This window comes from Myotis lucifugus, unplaced genomic scaffold (genome assembly GCF_000147115.1).
Source record: "Myotis lucifugus unplaced genomic scaffold, Myoluc2.0 scaffold_252, whole genome shotgun sequence".
NCBI classification, from domain to species: Eukaryota; Metazoa; Chordata; class Mammalia; order Chiroptera; family Vespertilionidae; genus Myotis; species Myotis lucifugus.
Genome location: NW_005871300.1, coordinates 31,097 through 50,652, shown reverse-complemented (window position 1 = coordinate 50,652; position 19,556 = coordinate 31,097). Strand labels below are relative to the sequence as shown.

General features: G+C 36.6%; 1 non-coding gene across 1 annotated transcript; it reads right to left on the bottom strand.

The window, feature by feature from the left end:
* Positions 1-7,228: 7,228 nt before the first annotated feature.
* On the bottom strand, positions 7,229-7,352 carry LOC111827936. Its single transcript, XR_002831685.1, has one exon. It is a non-coding gene; the product is annotated as a small nucleolar RNA SNORA26 (small nucleolar RNA).
* Between the last annotated feature and the right edge of the window lie 12,204 nt (positions 7,353-19,556).

The window sequence follows — 19,556 nt, the reverse complement described above, 5'->3', positions numbered from 1 at the left end:
TGGCCTGATCTCACCCCAACTGCCTCCCTGCAACTGATCTCTCCCTAACTGCCTATCTTGTCGGCCTGCCCTCCCTGTGGCCTGATATCACCCCCAATGGCCCTCCTCTGCCAGCCAATTTGGTTCAGATTGGTCGGTTTCTATGCCAGTCAGTGTCAAAAGCTCCTCCTCCTAGGCAGCCATTGGCTCCTCACTGTTGACCCAGATTTGGTTCTGATTGGTCAGTTTCTATGCCAGTCAGCATCAAAAGCTCTGCCTCCTAAGTAGCCATTGGTTCCTCACACTTCACCCAGATTTGGTTCTGATTGGTCGGTGTCTATGTTAGTCATTGTCTCTGGGCCTATCTATGGGGCCTGCTCAGAAAGGCAGGGTGTGATCAGCAGCCCCGTGGAGGCCTGCTGCTGGCCAGACTGGAAGAGAAAGAGAAAGGCAAGTGCTGATCAAAAGCTGCCACAGAGGCAATAAATCAGTTCCTGCTTCTCTCTTCAGGCCTCTCTGGCCCTGATTCACAGCCCCCTCAGCAATCAATGCTGGGGCACCTTTCCTGCAGCAGAAGCAGTCAGTGCTGGGTTGTGTTACGACCTAGGGTTTTTATATATTAGGAGTGAAACATTGTTATGAGGTATAAAACTGTATATTAATAGGGCTAAGTAATCTTGTGTTTTCTGTTTTTAATGTTAGACAGTTCTAAAAGCAAAACCATGTTCTATTGTTTATAAATAACTATTGCCTCTTCTTAGAAAGGAAATATCAGACCTCAAAGTGAAGGTCATACCAAAAGACAATGAAGGTCACTTCATAACCAAAGGGATTGATAAAACAGGAGGATATAACTATAGTGAACATATATGCACTCAACACAGGAGCATCCAAATATATAAAAAATGATGATATATATCTCTATTTTTAAATATATTTATATTTTTGAATGAGGAAGGGTGAATTTTTGCAAATTAATCTGATTAAAAATGATAACAAAATTTATAGTAAAATTTCATTATAATGAAATGCTCATGTTTTTAGTTACTACTTTTACCCATCACAGTCTTTGAAGTACTCAATTCACTTTGCAGAATGTTATTTTGATATGGAGAAACAGTGAGGTTGAATGCCAGATGTTTAATTAGCACCTCATCATCTAGTGCACTTCAAATGCTATGATGTTCTCAGAGGAAAGAATTTTCTGTCGGTATTTCATTTAAAATACACAGTGAATTCTTCTAAATGATTTAATGACTCTACATTGCAAGTCAGTGACTACATAAAATTAACAGGAAAAAAATATGCTTATTTCCAAGTTGATTTTACAAACATGACAGGTCAAGAAAACAGCTTGAGATATAATAGGTTAAATAAACACAATGTAATAGGACCACATTCACATACTTGTCTAACAAAATTATTATTTTGTGTGGTTTTTATTAGATGTAGATGATGAAAAGGTAACTTACTTGTCAATACAAAGCAAATGCACAAACATTTTTCAATTAAACTCTTTGATACTGCTTTTATCCTTAACTTTTCAACTTGTCAACTACGGCAGTTTGCACAATAAATCCTCAGTTCCCTTATGTCTGAAATCAGCATAATACTAGAAATTTACCTCCCAGGGTATTGCTAGCAGTGTGTGTATGGGTTTTTTTTTGTTGTTGTTGCTGTTTTTGTTTTTGTTTAGTGTTTTGTTTGTTTTTTTGGAGGGGGAGCGGAGAGGGTGGGGAGGCAGATGAACTGATATCAATATTGTAAAAATCTTTAGCCTAGAATTAGGCATATTGAAAGTGACTAATACATGGAATGTATTGGGGAGGAGGAAATTTGTAAACTTTCTCTACCCTTTTTCTACCTGTCCTTTTCGCAAGTCTAATAATTAAGTACATGAGACAGATTAATAAGAGAAAATAAACGTGTTTAAAAGTACATATGGCCCTGACTGGTTTGGCTCAGTGGATAGGGTGTCAGCCTGCGGACTGAAAGGTCCCAGGTTCGATTCCAGTCAAGTGCATGCGCCTTGGTTGTGGGCACATCCCCAGTGGGGGATGTGCCGGAGACAGCTGATCTATGTTTCTCTCTCATCGATGTTTCTAACTCTCTATCCCTTTACCTTCCTTTCTGTAAAAAATCAATAAAATATATTTAAATAAAAATAAAAAATAAAAGTACATATGTACCTTTCAGAGCCCCACCTACATGAGAAGTTCAGGTTAAGAAAGTCAAAGTGTACATGGCATTCTGAGCTAAGAATGAGGCAAGCCACCTTAGGGCTTCAGAGGACAGGAATGTCATTGCAGAATAATAAGAAGAGCAGATATTCAGTAACTAGTAGTTTGGCCTGCCATTTAAGTAGGTCAAAAAGGTTATCTCTGATAATCTCTTATTATGAACAAGGCCTTTCATTTAAATTATTCTAGGTAGTTGGCAGGGTAGAAGGGGTGGGGGCAGAAGTTTCTTTTGTGCTTATGGGTTTTTATTGCCTTTATCTCAAAATAACCCATATACCACAGAGTCATATCTTGGGCTGATTCATTTTGAATCCCTACACATAATTTCAAATTACCATTCTTACTTAGAGTTCAACTAGAGGCCCAGTGCATGAAATTTGTGCACTGGTTGGTGGGGGGAAGGTGTCCCTCAGCCCAGCCTGCACCCTCTGCAATCTGGGACCCCTTGGGGGATGCTGGCAGTCAGATATCCCTCTCACAATCCGGGACTGCTGGCTCCCAACCGTTTGCCTGCCTGCCTGCCTGATTGCCCCTAACCACTTCTGCCTGCCAGCCTGATCACCCCCTAGCCACTCCCCTGCCAGCCTGATCAACACCTAACTGCCCTCCCTTGCTGGACTGAACATCCCCACTGCCCTCCCCTGCCAGCCTGATCACCCCCAACTTCCCTCCCCTGCAGGCCTGTTCACTCCTAACTGCCCTCCCCTGCAGGCCTGGTCACCCCTAACTGCCCTCCCCTGCATCTTGTGCGAGGTCATGACGGTCAATTTGCATATCACCTTAGGATTACTTTGGTAAAATTTGATTTTATTTCATGATTTTAAAAAATATTTTCAAATAATAGTACAGGCAATTTGAAAGCTTACTCCATCCTTCCTTCTACATTTGGCAGTAATAATAGATGATTTTGTAAGAGAGCACAGTTAAATATATTTTTTAATTAATTTTTCTCCTATACTTAAAACTATTTCTTTAAAGAGATGATTAAAAGCTCCTTAAATGTCTATGTTAGAAATACATTTAATTAATACATTTAAGTCTTTTAGAAAAACAGATTGTTACTTTTCTTTTAGTTTTACCATTAGTTAAGATTTTGATATTTAGTACAAGAATATTTTTGTGGCACTTTTCTTATTTCCATAGATTATGTAGCCACAACAAGAACCAAAACAAACAAACAAATAAAAACACATTAAGATTATTAGATGTTTTAAATATATTTAAATATCTAGTTTGATTTAAATGGGTGTAAAGCAAATAAGTACCAAAGATCACAGGCAAGTGTTAGATATACTGCCCTACCTAATGTCCATGTAAAAACAGGAGCTAAGGGGAACAACGTTACACAATATAAAATTTTAAATCAAAGAATAGCCTAGAGAACAGCAAAAATATCCGAATGAAAAGTGAACCAGTTAAGTGGATTGTCATTTTGCCCACTAAACCAATAAACTCCATATTTTATTAAACACTTTTTCTTACTTTTAAAATCATAGTGTTTAATATTTTTTTAAATTCATGTTTGAAGATAAAGGGAGATAAAACATTATTGAGCACCTAGAATGTGTCATGCACTATATCAGCATTACATGTTTTTTAAAGAATTTATTTCTGTGTCAGTATTACCCAAAGTAACAAGTGGAAAAGTGTTTAGGAAGAAGCTGAAATACAAATTCATGACTCTCTGATGCCAAAGCTTGATACCTCCTTTCAGTAAAACACTTTTTTCTCCAGTTTAAGTTCAATACTCAGAAAGAGATTAACAATCTACTTATTACCTATTATAAAATTCTGAATCTTCTGTTATAGATACTGATGTTTCTCCTTTTATTTAGCCATTCTACTATTGTGTGGTCATATGGTGGGGTTGGTAAAAATATGTGTGGGGGTGAGGAGGTTGGTGGGAGGGCATGCAGTCTTGGGAATAACAGGCTTAGTAAATGACTGCAGAGAGATATCTAATGGGCAAAATTGGAGCAGACAAGAAAGTTAAGTGGTTGAATTTGTAAATAATTAGCTATTAATCTTCATCATTCTTCTTTGATCAGATAATGATAAACAGCAACATAATACTCATTTGTACTCATTTAACAATCTAATCTTTGTAATTTTCATGTGGAGATTAAGGATTTTTGCATACAGAGTGAGCAAAAGTAGGTTTACAGCTGTAATACTAATAACTAATACAATAGTTAATGAATAATAATATAAACATAAACTCTGTTTTGAGTACTCACAACTATAAACCTACTTTTGCCATTGCTTGTCTTTCTAGTTTACTGCAACATGTTTTGTACCTCTTGTCTATGTATATCAATTTTGTAGATTTATATGCGGTTGTAAGGAACAATACAGAGATCCCATGTACAATTACCAAGTTTCCCACTATGTAACAACTTGCAACAATATTACACCTAGGTTATTGATAGTGACACAGTCAAGATACTTAAACAGTTCCCGTCACCGCAAGGATTCCTGTTATTTTTCTTTTTAATTAAAAAAAAGTATGCAAAGATTATTAAATACCTACTCACCATGTTAAATATGGAGTAAGCTTTCAATTTGCCTATTATTTGAAAATATTTTTTTTAACTCTTAGAAACAAAATTATTTTACCTAAAATAATGAATCTTCAAAATCTTTAATTTTAGGCACTGTGACAGACCCTTGCTTATAAAGTTGGCAATGGTAATTTGATAAATATGTAAGTGGGTTAGCTTTACTTTTTCTTTTTGTTTTGTTTATTATTTAGATATTTTTTCCATAATAGTTGCTTTTGTAGTTATAAAGTTACTCCAGAAAAAGGAAATAGTATATTTGAGAACAACAGTATATTTTAAACTATTATTTAAATGAAAAAATGCTATAAATAAATAGAGGCACATTAATGATAACCAAATTTGGCTAACAAAATTTTTATTCTATTACCAACATTTTTTGAACTTTATGAAATGGGTTTAATTGACCAAAAGCATGTTTTAAGGTTAAATATTTTTGGAAAAAGATCAGATTTGAGTGAGGATAATTTACATTGGGGAAATATTTTTCACATTTTAATAATGGTGGATATTAAATAACAAGTCAGTATTTGATCAATAAAATTTGAGTGGACTTGATGCTATACCTATATACCTGGTCAACTGTGCAAGGCTCTGCCTAATGGTGAAAAGGGCTCTTTTAGGCCATTCAGAGGAGGTCCCCTGCCAAGTTTGCAATTCTCCTCTGGTACCTCTTTCTTTTCTCCTCTCTCTCTCTCTCTCTCTCTCTCTCTCTCTCAGTGATATTTGTAGTAAGAATCAGATAAAAGTATAAACCATGTGTCACCTCTTTCTTGGTATTCCCATTTTTCTAAGTCTTTAATGAATTGGTGTTACTTTCAAACATAGGGATGTCTGTAGGTACCTCACCAGCATCTGCATCCTAATTATAATCATTACTAGAGGCCTGGAGCACAAAAATTTGTGCACTCGGGGGGGGGGGTGGTCCCTCAGCCCGGTCTGTGCCGTCTCACAGTCTGGGACCCCTCGAGGGATGTCCACCTGCTGGCTTAGGCCCGCTGCCCGGGGGATCGAGCCTAAGCTGGCAGTCAGACATTCTTCTGGCAGCCTGGGAGCCTCGGGGGATGACCACTTGCCAGCGGGGAGCAGGCCTAAGCTGCAGTCGGACATCCTTAGCGCTCCTGAGGAGGCAGGAGAGGCTCCCGCCACCACCGCTGTACTGGCAGCCGTCAGCCTGGCTTGTGGCTGAGCAGAACTCCCCCTGTGGGAGCACACTGACCATCAGGGGGCAGCTCTTGCATTGAGCATCTGCCCCCTGGTGGTCAGTGTGTGTCATAGTGACCAGTCATTCCCAGTTATTCTGCTGTTAGGGTCAATTTGCATATTACCCTTTTATTATATAGGATAGAGGCCTGGTGCATGGGTGGGGGCTGGCTGGTTTGCCCTGAAGGATGTTCTGGATCAGGGTGGGGTCCTGCTGGGGTGCCTGGCCAGCCTGGGTGAGGGGCTGATGGGTGTTTTCAAGCTGGCCATGGACGCGGGCTGGAAGCAGGTATCTGGGATTTATTTATCTTCTATAATTGAAACTTTGTGGCCAACCTGGATGAGGGGCTGGAAGCCTGGGTTGCCCCTAGCAACCTAGGCTCCCAGCCCCTCCTTGAGCGGAGACTACGGCTGGCTGGAAGAAGGTATCTGGGATTTATTTATCTTCTATAATTGAAACTTTGTAGCCTTAAGCGGGGCCCAGGGCTGGCCCAGGCAGGTGGGAAGCTTGGCTTCCTCCATCTTCAGTGGCAACCCAAGCCTCCTGCTCGCTCCAGCTGGTGACCGCCACCATGTTAGTTGGGTTAATTTGCATACTCACTCCTGATTGGTTGGTGAGTGTGGCTTGTGGTTGTGGCTTGAGCGTAGCTGAGGGACGGTTAATTTGCATGTTTCTCTTTTATTATATAGGATATTGATGTAAATACTAGTAAAATATGAAACAATTTACTTTTGTCACATATACCAGAGATTCCATCTAGACCAAGCATATGAAACTCAAAGGCTAACACGGGCCAAATATACAAGGTTTAAGTTTATGTGGGCTGCAAAAAAAAAACAACAACTTCAATTTCCATAGCAACATAGGTTTATTTCAATAGAGACATGCTGAATACAAAGGGCTGAAATAAATGAGTAATTGTTAACATAAAATAAGAGAACATTTAATAAAAATTAACATTTTTTCTTGAACATTAACTTATCAGTTAAAACTGCACAAATTAATAAATGTAAAGTAAATAAACCTATTTTTCTTGTTCTCCAAAAGTGAAATATTTTCTGTTGCACACACCAAACAAGTCAGTATAAGACTAATGTCATGGCAATTGGCTGCTAAAATAGTCGCTGCTAGTATTAGTAAAGAGAAATGGTGCGCCTGTGCATAAGGCGTGTAGGGGAAATGAATGCAACACGATTATAGTAATCAGTCATTAGTGAACATTGTAGTTCATTATTATTTTTTTTTCCAACTGTGACTCCAGACAGGGTCCAAAGAGGAGTTTTACCATCTCTTTTCTGGGTTTTATAAAGACTTGGTTTACCCTTCTGTGTTAGTGTAGTTCATTATTAATGATTATGTATAACAGGATATTGTAAAATTTAAGTTATGAAATTTTTATTAAAACCTTTCTTACATACTGTTATATTGGCAGGGCTGCAAAAATATTCATTGTGGGCCGCATGCAGCTTGCGGGCCATGAGTTTGACATGCTTGATCTAGACTCATATCTTGCAAGACCCACTTACTGGAAAAATATAACTATAAGAGTTTGATAGAAGGCCTTACTGAAAGAAATAGATCATAAAATATTTGAGGTAAATATAACATACATGCAGAAGTGAAAAAATTATTAGTTTTCAAATAATTATTAAAAAGTGAGCAGACATGTAACTATGACCTATATTTAGAAATAGAATATTTCTAGCACTCCCAGTGAATGACCTTTAATCAACACTCCCAACTTCCTTGGTAGTAACCACTATTAAGATTTCTAATAATATTGATATAATTTTACCTTTATTTGAATATTGATGAAACCATTTGATTGGAAATATTAATGGAACCATATTTTGGAAATACTAATAGAACCATAAATATGTATGCTTTTGTGTTTGTCATCTTTTCTCCAATATGTGTATGTGTTTCTAATACTAGACATTGATATTATATGTAGCATCAGTCATTTCATTTTTCTTGCAAATAAATTATATTTTGTAAATATACCACAATGGATGTATTCATTTTACTATTAATAGGCATTTATGTTACTTCCAGTTTTTGTTAATAAAATTATAGCAGCTATATTTTTATATAAGTTTTGATTTTACAAAAGCACATATATTTATTGGGATTATTTGGTCAATTTATGGATATAAATATGATCATGTTCAGTAGTTTGCAAATTGGTTATGCTAATTTATAGGCCTAACCACACTGTATGAAAGTTTGTTTCAAATTCTCACCAATAATTTGTATTGTCTATATTTTATTATGAACTCTCTGGTGAGTACATAGTGTGTTATCTCATGGTGGTTTTAAATTTCTTCTTTTTTTATTCTGATAATTAATGAGGTAATGATTTTAAATATTGGACATTCATTTTGGGGAAGTATTTAGAATCTTTTGCCATTTCTTTAAAATCAGTTACCAATCTTAATTTTTTTTAGTTTATTTATAGAAGTTATTTTTATATATTCTGAGTAATAGTCCACTGTTGGATTAATTATACTGCAAAAGTTTTTTGTTTTGTTTTTTTTTAGTATTCTGTTATTTGCTTTTTCACTCTTTGGGGGTATATACTGATGAATAGAACAGAACTTCCTAATTTTAATGTAATCAATCCAATTTATCAATCTCTTACCTGAATTAATAAATTTTCTCCAAATTTGGATAATATTCTCTAGTTATATATGCTTTATTGTCCTACTTTTTCATTTATATCTGCAGTTTATTTGCAATTTATTTATGCTTATAAAATAAAGGATGTGACGGACTTTCTTTTATATGGGTATTCATAGGTTCTGGATCAAGTTTTGAAGAGTCTGTGTTTTCCTTACTGTTCTTTAGTGACAACTTAGTAATAAATCCAGAGTCCAAAAACAATGCAGGTCTGTTTCTAGAATTTCTTTTAATTTCCTTTGGTGTATTTTTCAATCTACATACTCTTACATACTTTATAATAATTCTTGATGTCTGGTTGAATAGTTTTCCACATTTCTTCCTCTTTAAAATCATATCTTTCTACATCTATTGATATGATCATGTGATTTTATTATTCATTTTGCTTATGTGATGTATCATGTTTATTGATTTGTGAATATTACATCAAACTTGCATCCCTGGAGTAAATCCCACTTGATCATGGTGGATGACCTTTTTAATGTATTGCTGGATCTGGTTTGCTAATATTTTGTTGAGGATTGTAGCATCTATGTTTACCAGGGATATTGGCCTATAATTTTTTCTTTGTAGTGTCTTTATCTGGTCTTTAGATTAGAATAATGCTGGTCTCATAAAAAGAACTTGATAGTCTTCCCTCCTCTTGAATATTTTGGAATAATTTGAGAGGATAGATGTAAGTTATTCTTTGAATATTTGGTAAAATTTTCCTGTGAAGCCTTCTGGTCTAGGACTTTTGTTTGAAGCGAGTTTTTAAAATTACTGATTCAATTTCATTATTTGTAATCAGTTTATTCAGGTTTCCTGATTCAGTTTTAGAAGATTGTATGTTTCTAGGAATCTATCCATTTTGCCCAGGTTGTGCAATTTGTTGGTATATAGTTGTTCATAGTATTTTCTTACAATCCTTTGTATTTCTGTGATATCAGTTGTTATTTTTCTTCTTTCATTTTTTATTTTACTTATTTGGCTCCTCTCTTTTTCTTGAGGAGTCTGGTTAAAAGTTCATTAAACTTGTTTATCTGTTGGTTTCATTGATCTTTTTTGTTGTTTTCTTTGTCTCTGTGTTATTTATTTCTACTCTGATCTTTATTATTTCCTTCCTTCTAGTTACTCTGGGCTTGGTTTGCTTCCTTCTAGTAACTCTGGGATCTTTATTATTTCCCTCCTTCTAGTAACTCTAGTAACTGTTCTTTTTCTAGTTCTTTTAGATATAGGGTTACTGCTTAAGATTTTCTTGCTTCTTGAGGTAGACCTGTAATACTATGAACTTACCTTTCAAATAACATGATCATATTAATAGATGCAGAAAAAACATTTGATAAATTCCAACAACCATTTATACAAAAAATTCCCAGCACAGTGGGAATAGAGGAATCATATGTCAACATAATAAAGGCCATATGTGGCTAGCATATAGCCAACATCATCCTCAATGGACAAATCTAAAATTATTTCCCTTAAGAACAGGAACAGACAGGGATGTCCACTTTCACCACTCTTATTCAACATAGCACTGAAAGTACTAGCCATAGCAATCAGACAAGAAGAAATAAAAAGCACCCACATTAGAAAGGAGGAAGTAAAACTGTCATTTTTTCACAGATGGCATGATATTACACCTTGAAAACCCTAAAAACTCCACCAAAAAGCTACTAAATCTAATAAATAAATTTGGCAAAGTAGCAGGATACAAAATTAATATTCAGAAATCAGTGGCATTTTATACACCAGTAATGAATTATCAGAATGATAAACTAAGAAAACAATCCCATTTACTATTATAACAAAAAATAATAATGTACCTAGGAAGGAATTTAACCAAGGAAGTAAAAGACCTGAATTCAGCAAACTATAAGACATTGAAGAAAGAAATAGAGGAAAATATAGATAAGTGGAAGCATATACTGTGTTCATGGATTAGAAGAATTAACATAATTAAAATATCCATTCTACCCAATTTCATCCCTATTAAAAAGCCAATGACATATTCCATAGATGTAGAACAAATATTTCAAAAAGTTATGGAACCAAAAAGGCCCATAAATAGACTCAGCAAACTTGAGTAAGAAGAACAAAGTTGAAGGTAGAATGATACCTGACGTCAAACTATACTACAAGGCCATTGTAATAGAAACAACCTGGTACTGGCATAAGAACAGGCATATAAATCAATAGAATAGAAGAGAGAGCTCAGAAATAAACCCATGTCTTTATGGTCAAATAATATTTGATAAAGGAGCCAAGGGCATACAGTGGAGTAAATACAGTCTCTTCAAATGTGGGGAAATTTGGACAGGTACATGCAAAAAAATGAAACTAGACCACCAACTTACACCATACACAAGAATAAACTCAAAATAGGTAAAAGACTTAAATGCAAGTCACCAAACCAAAAAATTCCTAGAAAAAAATATAAGCAATAAAATCTCAGACATCTCTCATAATAACATTTTTTCCCACATATCTTCTCGGGCAAAGAGAAGAAAAGGAAAAATAAACAAATGTGACTACATCAAACTAAAAAGCTTTTGCACAGCAAAAGAAACCATCAACAAAATGAAAAGAAAACCTACTGAGTAGACAAACATATTTGCCAATGATACATCTAAGAAGGGCTTACTTTCCAAAATATATAAAGAACTTACACAGCTCAACACCAGGAAAACACACAACCCAATTAAAAAATGGATATAGTACCTGAATAGACCCTTCTCCAAAGAGGACATACAGATGGTCAAATAGACATGTGGAAAAATTCATTGTGCTCAGTGCATCACAGTTTATTTTAAGCTTGACAGTAATTCTATTTAATAAACACCATAATCTATATTTTGAGATAAGGAATTTGAAAAATATGTACTGTATATAATTTAGGTTCATAATATAATTAGAGAAATGCAAATTAAAACCAAAATGAGATATCACCTCACACCTGTAGAAATAGTTATAATCAATAAATCAACAAAGAGCAAGTGCTGGTGAGGATGTGAAGAAAAGGGAACCTTATTGCACTGTTGGTGGGAATGCAGACTGGTGCAGTCACTGTGCAAAGAGTATTGAGTTTCCTCAAAAAATTAAAAATGGATTTGCCTTTAGACTCTGGGTTCCCACTTTTGGTTAGGGGCGATCAGGCAGGGCAAGTATTTAGGGGCGATCAGGCAGGCAGGCGAGTGGTTAGGGGAAATCAGGCAGGCAGGCAAGTGGTTAGGGACAATCAGGCAGGCAGGCAGGCGAGCAGTTAGGAGCCAGTGCTCCCAGATTGCTAGAGGGATGTCCAACTGACCGTTTAAGCCCAATCCAATCGGGCCTAAATGGTCAGTCAGACATCCCCTAAGGGATCCCGGATTTTGAGAGGGTGCAGGCTGGGCTGAAGGACACCTGCCCCCATGCACAAATTTCATGCACCAGGCCTCTAGTCAGTAAATAAGTGGATAATAAAGCTGTGGCACATTTACACAATGGAATACAACATGACATAATAAAGAACTCTTACCTGTTGAAACAGCATGAATGGACCTAGAGATGATTATGCTGAGTAAAATAAGCCTGTCATAGAAAGGCAAATACCATATGATCTCACTTATATTTGGAATCTAATGAACTAACAAACAAAATAGAAATGGAGGAATGGATATATGGAACAGACTGACAGCTGGTCAGAGGGGAGGTGAGGGGTAACTCCTGAAAGAAGGTGAAGGAATTAGCCAAAAAACATAAATACATAACACAGATATGGACAACAGTGTGGTGATAGAGGGAAAGGGGGTGGGCTAGGTGGAGGTGGGAAAATGTGAAGAAAATGGGGGATGGAAAGAGACTTGATGGGTGTATTATGCTGTGTGTAGATGATGTTTTATTGAGTTGTACATTTGAAACCTGTATGGTTTTGCTAACCAATGTCAGCCCAATAAATTCAATTACTAATAAAATAAAAAAGCATATCCTTTTTTTTTTTTCTAAATTTTTACATATGTCTCCTTTTTCCCCAAATGCCCCCTCTCCCCCCAGCCATTCCCCCCCTGGGCAAGCCTCCACTGTCCCAGAGCTGGTTGCCTATTCATCTCTCCCTATTCTGATCCCCAGTTTCCACAAAAAAGCTTTCCCCTGCAGTCTCGGTGAGTGTTTTTAATGGGAAGATCCTATGTTGGGGGCTTAGCAAGGAAGTAAAAAAAACAAAGGAAGTACACCACCTCGGGTACCCCCCCCCCCCCCGCACTGTGCGGCTGGTATAGAACTTCAGGCTGCCTTTCTGGACACAGTCTCCCATAGCTGTGGGCTTAGATCTAGAGTTCCCCTCTGCCAGCAGCCCTGTGAACCCCCTTCCACATTTGAGGGCTACACTGACCCCAAGGAGTGCGGATTTGGTGGAGGCAGTCTCCCTCTGAGACTCTAGTTTCCACTGTGCGCACTTCTCCCTCCAGCCTGGATCTCAGATCTCACCTCTCTCCAGGCTATCTCTGACCGTTCCATCCACGGATTGCCTCACCAGCTGTATTTAATTCGCCAATTCTGGTGTATATTAGTCAACTCAGTTGTTCCTTCTATCTGCTATGTGAGAAGGCACGGGACCTGTCTGCATATTCGGCTGCCACCTTATCTCCCCCTGGACAAACTTTTTAGGTGCCCCTAAGCTCAAGCAGTAAGGGTGTAGGTGAAGTTTACCCATGTGGGCCAGGATGACTACACACATGTATGTGAGATCCCTATGGGACAAGGTATTGACGCAGTATAGGCTGGGGTTAGGAACTGGCTCTTTGTTCACTGCTTCCATGAAAAGGGTCAATCCAATAGATAAATAAATGTAGCTAATAAACTTTAATGAAGTATCAGGTAAATTTATCAATGTACAGGAACAGGATATATTTTACTTAAGAGTTTTCTGGATTTATGTATCTGAACATATAACATGTGAATCTATTTTTGTAGTCTTTCCCAAGGTCTTGCAAAGGTTAGGGCTAAGCCTGTCTATTATATTTTTCCAGAATAGAAGAAATTTCATTTATTTTGTTGGAAGAACATTTCTTGTATCTCTATCCCTCTGTTTATTTATTTCTCCAAAGATATTACCTTTTTGTTTTCCATCACCATATTCTTCCCTATCATTCCTTCAGATGTCTACCATTCCCTCAGATATCTGCCACTGTTGCTGTAGCAAATATAGCTCTATGATAAGCCTCCAACCCACCTTTGCTTCATCATCTTCCCTAAGAATAGTCCTACCACTAAGTTCTTATTATATAGAAACTAGAGGCCTGGTGCATGAATTTGTGCACCCGTGGGGTCCCTCAGCCTGGCCTGCAGGATTGGGTCAAAACCAGCTCTTGGGGGCGAGGGATCCTGGATTGCAAGAGGTTGCAGGCCAGGCCGAGAGACCACACCAGTGCATGATTGGGGCCAGTGGGAGGTTGGCCAGCTAGGGAGGGACCAAGAGAGGGCTCCAGGGTGTGTCCGGCCTATCTCGCTCAGTCCTGATCAGCCGGATCCCAGCAGCATGTTAACCTACCGGTTGGAGAATCTGCCCCCTGGTGGTCAGTGCTCATCATAGTGACTGGTTGACTGGTCGACTGTCTGCCTCCTGATGGTCAGTGCATATCATAGTGAGTGGTTGAACGGCCTTAGCATATCATAAGCATATTATGCTTTGATTGGTTGCATGGACGACCAGACACTTAGCATATTAGGCTTTTATTATATAGGATTTGGAACTGCTACTGGTGTGAAGAAGACTTCTTTATTCTCTACATTTTTGAAAAAGTGTGTACTGTACTATAGCTCATATTTCAGGTATTGCTCTTTGACTTGTAATTATTTGCATAAGTAATTATTTAACTATTTAAGTAATTGCATAAGTAATTATTTAAATAATAATTATTTAACCTACCCTCCTTAACATAAGCTATTTTAGGTTTTAGACTATATTTCATGTATTTACGCTCTACATATGCTCAATTTCTCCCATTTCTATTCCATAGTGCACACACACAATGAATATCAGACTCTCATGTTTATAGAAGGTTTCAATAAACAATCATGAATGAATGGATGTATAAATTATTTCAATGACATTGATAATCCAAAAAATATCATATTTCATGTGATTTTATCTTTAGGATTTATCTTTTAGATATAAAACTAAAAGAATAGGTTCCATGTTTTTAATAAGTTCAATGGAAATAAATGAAATCTAAAAATTCTGCTTTGAATTTTTAGAAATGTTTTATATGTGTACTTGCTATTTTCTTTCTAGCACATAACAGAACCCTACATTAAATTTAACTATGGGTTTTAACATGTAGTTTCCCTCTTGATGAGTCAATTAGTGTAATTGATTGGCTTGAAATAAAAAGTGTCTGTATTGCACACCCCCAAAATTATCAGTTGTCAAATTATTCCATGGTTAATTAAAATATTATTGGTATAAAGTTTGAAGTTTATGAAGCAATTCATGAATATCTTGAAAAGGTTTTGCTTTTTAATCCTCACCCAAAGCTATGTTTATTGATTTTATTGTATAAGGAGAGGAAGGGAAAGAGAAGAGAGAAACATCAATGTGAGAGAGAAACACCATTGGTAGCCTCCTGACCAGGGATTGAACCTACAGCCAGGCCTGCACCCTGATGGGGAATTGACTCCACAACCTTTTTGGTGCACAGAATAATGCTCCAACCAACTGAGCCACCCTGTCAGGGCAAAAGTTGTTTTGTTATGTGTGTGTGTTTTTAATAGCATTTTTTATTGGTGAGTCACAGATGTTATGATGTTTTTCCGAAATGTGAGTGTAGAACAGATTTTCTGTAAGCTCAAAGGGAAGAGTTGGAATTGTTTTCTTCCACTAAATTTGTTAGAAAGAAGATTTAGGCATTTTGATTTTGTATTTGCAAATCATTCTATAGTGAATCATGTTTTTTGTTTTAATAGGATATATGTTATCTATATTCATCATAAAATGCTTCATACAATTCACAGAAACTGGAAAAATATATTAATTATTTTACATTTACAATTAATCTCCAATTTTTGTGTGTCTTGAAATTCTGTTGTGGGACAGCAAGATAGAATCCTCTGGGTCTTTTCTCTGATTGGCAACAGATCACGTTTCCCTATTGCTAAACATCCTATGCATTGCATGGAGAGCATTTTACAACCTATAGTTTTATGAATACTTTACCAGGATAACATTTAATTTATGAAACCCCATAGATGAGCGTTAAGTCAGGAAATAACATTTAGTTTAGGTGACAATGTTTTACTTTGCTTGTGTATAAAACTGTATTATAATTTAAAATAACTGCTTTTATTTGCTTAGTATTAAAATGATTGTGAACATGTCGGTGAGTTGATACTGCTACCTGCTTCACTTCTACCTATTAAGATAAAACATATCTTTAAAATATGTATTTATTCAATAGCTACTTCAGAAGCTCCTACAGCCAAGATGCTATGAATGATGTCTGGTATGACAAACATAAGAATATTGGAATAGATCTAAAGAAAAGTCGCAGGATTAGACATGTTACTGGAGAGGTTTTCCAACTGAGATCAGAAAGGCTTTTCTCTCTACATGGGAAAATTGACAAAGAGAAGAGGAAATAAATAAAGCCACCTAAGAAACCTGACACAAATGGGATACCACATCACACAGAAAAATCAATAAGGATTCATTTATACCAAATTATAGGAAGTGGTGTACTTTATGTGCTTTTGGAAGATGTCAAGTATAGCAAATCTCCAGTGTTACCTAGGAAACTGGCAGTGGAGTGATAGCAGCTTAGCTGAGGTGGATTCTAAGGGGTTTTCAGTGCACTTTTCTCCACGTAAGAGGAAAGGGACTGAAGAATATCCAAATAAAGATGTGTCCAGTGGAGGCCTGGAGGGGACTAAATAAATTAACTTCATAGAATCACATACTTTACAGTAAGAGGGGACAATAAAAATTAAATTGCATTTATCTTATATGCTAAATATCAGGAGTATGACTTCCAAAAGAAAACACAGCTATTTAATGACATAAGTGGCCTAGTAGAAAGTCTGAGTCAAGAAAATAGCCTTGTTACTCTAGGGAAAGTAACTTATCCTCTCTGATCCTTATTATAAAATAAATCTTAAAAATTAGATGAGAAAGTTTAAAATGCCCTCCAATTCCTAAAACATCAATTCTTTGGAGACAGAGATAAAATTGAAATTAACATTCCTTGAGTCCTCTTCAGTACATTTCATTAAACTCATATAAAAGTAAAATATAACCAAGTTTCATCATCAATGTCAAACAACTCTAAATAATATACTTTTGATCTCTTTGTAGGATTTATGGGAATATGTAATTATTTTTCTATGTTCATATATGAATTAATGGATCTGAATTTTTAGTGAGTGATGTTTAGAATACAAACTAAAAATAAACTAAAACACAAAGGACAAGTTTAAATTCATACATTCAGAAGAGATGTACCCATGATTTAAAAAACAAAAACAAAATGAGTGTGGAAGGAGTCAAGGGGGGTGGGAGGTGGGAGTCTTTTTGCTGAGGTTCTAAGTTGGGAAATGTACCTTTCACTTATGCTACTTTTTTCATTTTCTTTTTTAAAATTTCTTTATTGATTAAGATATCACATATGTGTCCTTATTCCCCCATTGCCTCCCCAACCCCCACTCATGCCCTCACCCCCTTGTTGTCTGAGTCCTTTGGTTAGACTTATATGCATGCATACAAGTCCTTTGGTTGATCTCTCCCCCTAACCCCCACCCTCCCCTACCTTCCTTCTGAGGTTTGACGTCTGGTCCATGCTTCTCTGTCTCTGGTTCTGCTTTTGTTCATCAGTTTATGTTGTTCATTATATACAGCAAAAGTAACCGTCAACAAAACAAGAGCGCCCACTACATGGGAGAACATATTTGCCATGTTATCTCCGATAAGGGTTTAATCTCCAACATTTACAGGGAACTCATACAACTTAACAAAAGGAAGATAAACAGCCGAAACCGGTTTGGCTCAGTGGATAGAGCGTCGGCCTGGGGACTGAAAGGTCCCAGGTTCGATTCCGGTCAAGGGCATGTACCTGGGTTGCGGGCACATCCCCAGTGGGATATGTGCAGGAGGCAGCTGATCGATGTTTCTCTCTCATCGATGTTTCTAACTCTCTATCTCTCTCCCTTCCTCTCTGTAAAAAATCAATAAAATATATTTAAAAAAAAAAGGAAGATAAACAACCCAATCAGAAAATGGGCAACGGACCTAAATAGACACTTTTCAAAAGAAGACAGAAGGAAGGCCAAGAGACATATGAAAACATGTTCAAAATCACTAATCATCCGAGAGATGCAAATCAAAACAACAATGCGGTAACATCTCACATCTGTCAGAATGCCTATCATCAACAAATTAATAAAGGAAAAGTGCTGGAGAGGATGTGGAGAAAAAGGAACCCTTCTTCACTGCTGGTGGGAATGCAGACTGGTGCAGCCACTGTGGAGAACAGTATGGAGTTTCCTCAAAAAACTAAAAATGGAACTCCCATTTGACCCAGTGATCCCACTTCTAGGAATATATCCTACCTTCTTTAGAAGCCTCAGACCGTCTGTTCTGCCTGCAACTCTCGGTTGAGGATTTTTTAATGAATGGATAATGCAGTCTGTACCAAATTATTTTAACACAGCATAATGATTAGACGAGAAAAAGTCGTTGGACCTTGAAACAATCACCTCTATTCTGACCAGCAGCTTACACAGTAGTTTTGCAATTGAGTTGCCTCATAGATGGTTACCAGCTAAGTTAATGAAATGTTTTGGTTAGAGAATTTAAATGTGAATAGTGGAGAAGAGTTAATTAAATCATTAGAAGTCAGAAGAAGGAGCAGATGGAGAACAGACTTAATGAGGGGAGATTTACTCACTCCTCCTTAACACCAATCATGCCTTACAGTATAGTCTCACATTCTGAAATCCTCACATCATGAGGGTGGCTGTTTACAATCAGAGCCCTGAGCTCTTGGGGAATGTTCAGAATGTCAAGGGTTCACCTAGGGTCTCATATTAAAACAAACAAACAAACAAACAAACAAAAAACAATAACATTTCTTATTTATATTCCAAAGGAGGTTAAAAGGAAACCATGAATTGGAAAATGTATGAAATAGTAAAATGCAACAGCAGAATTTATCAGTAAACATACTGAAGTGAGTTAAAATACATGTGTGAGAAAGAAAAAATAGTAAGAAGCTAGAATTAAGAAGAAAGGATGGAGTTTTCTCAAAAATAATCTTAACATATGACCCTTCTCTCCTATATAGACATTCTTCTCCTCCTCATTGTGGTTTCAGCAAGGCCTGTGCCACTCAGTCTTATCTAATGGTTTTTGGCTGGATTCTTTGAGAAAGAGTAAAGGAGAACTAAGACACTATTGGAAAAACTTTGGTATTTTCCTTCCTTTGGAACTCTCCTTCACTAGCTTTCTGCAGAGACTCTCTATCTTCTCTTTCATTATTCTAAATCCCAGAGCATTCTTCAACACCAAATACAAATGGCAGCATCAAAGGGAGTCCCATTTTCTACTTGAAATTCTTTATATTTGTCTTATTTGGTTATATACAATTTGACAAGTATATTAGAAGTTACAATACTTCCGTAATTGTGTAATCTAAATATTTTCACCTATTACAGTTGATTAAATTTTATATGTATATATGTGATACATTCAATAATTATTAAAATTTTTATTTACATTCTTTTATCTCCATGGACAGAATATACACATATCCATACATACCTACACCCCTTGAATTTGGGCTTAACCATATGAGTTAATTTGGACAATGGGATGTTAGTAGGTATGATGCAAATAGATGCTCAAAATCTGTTTCTGAAGACAATATCCCTCTTAGGTCCTGCCATTGTAGA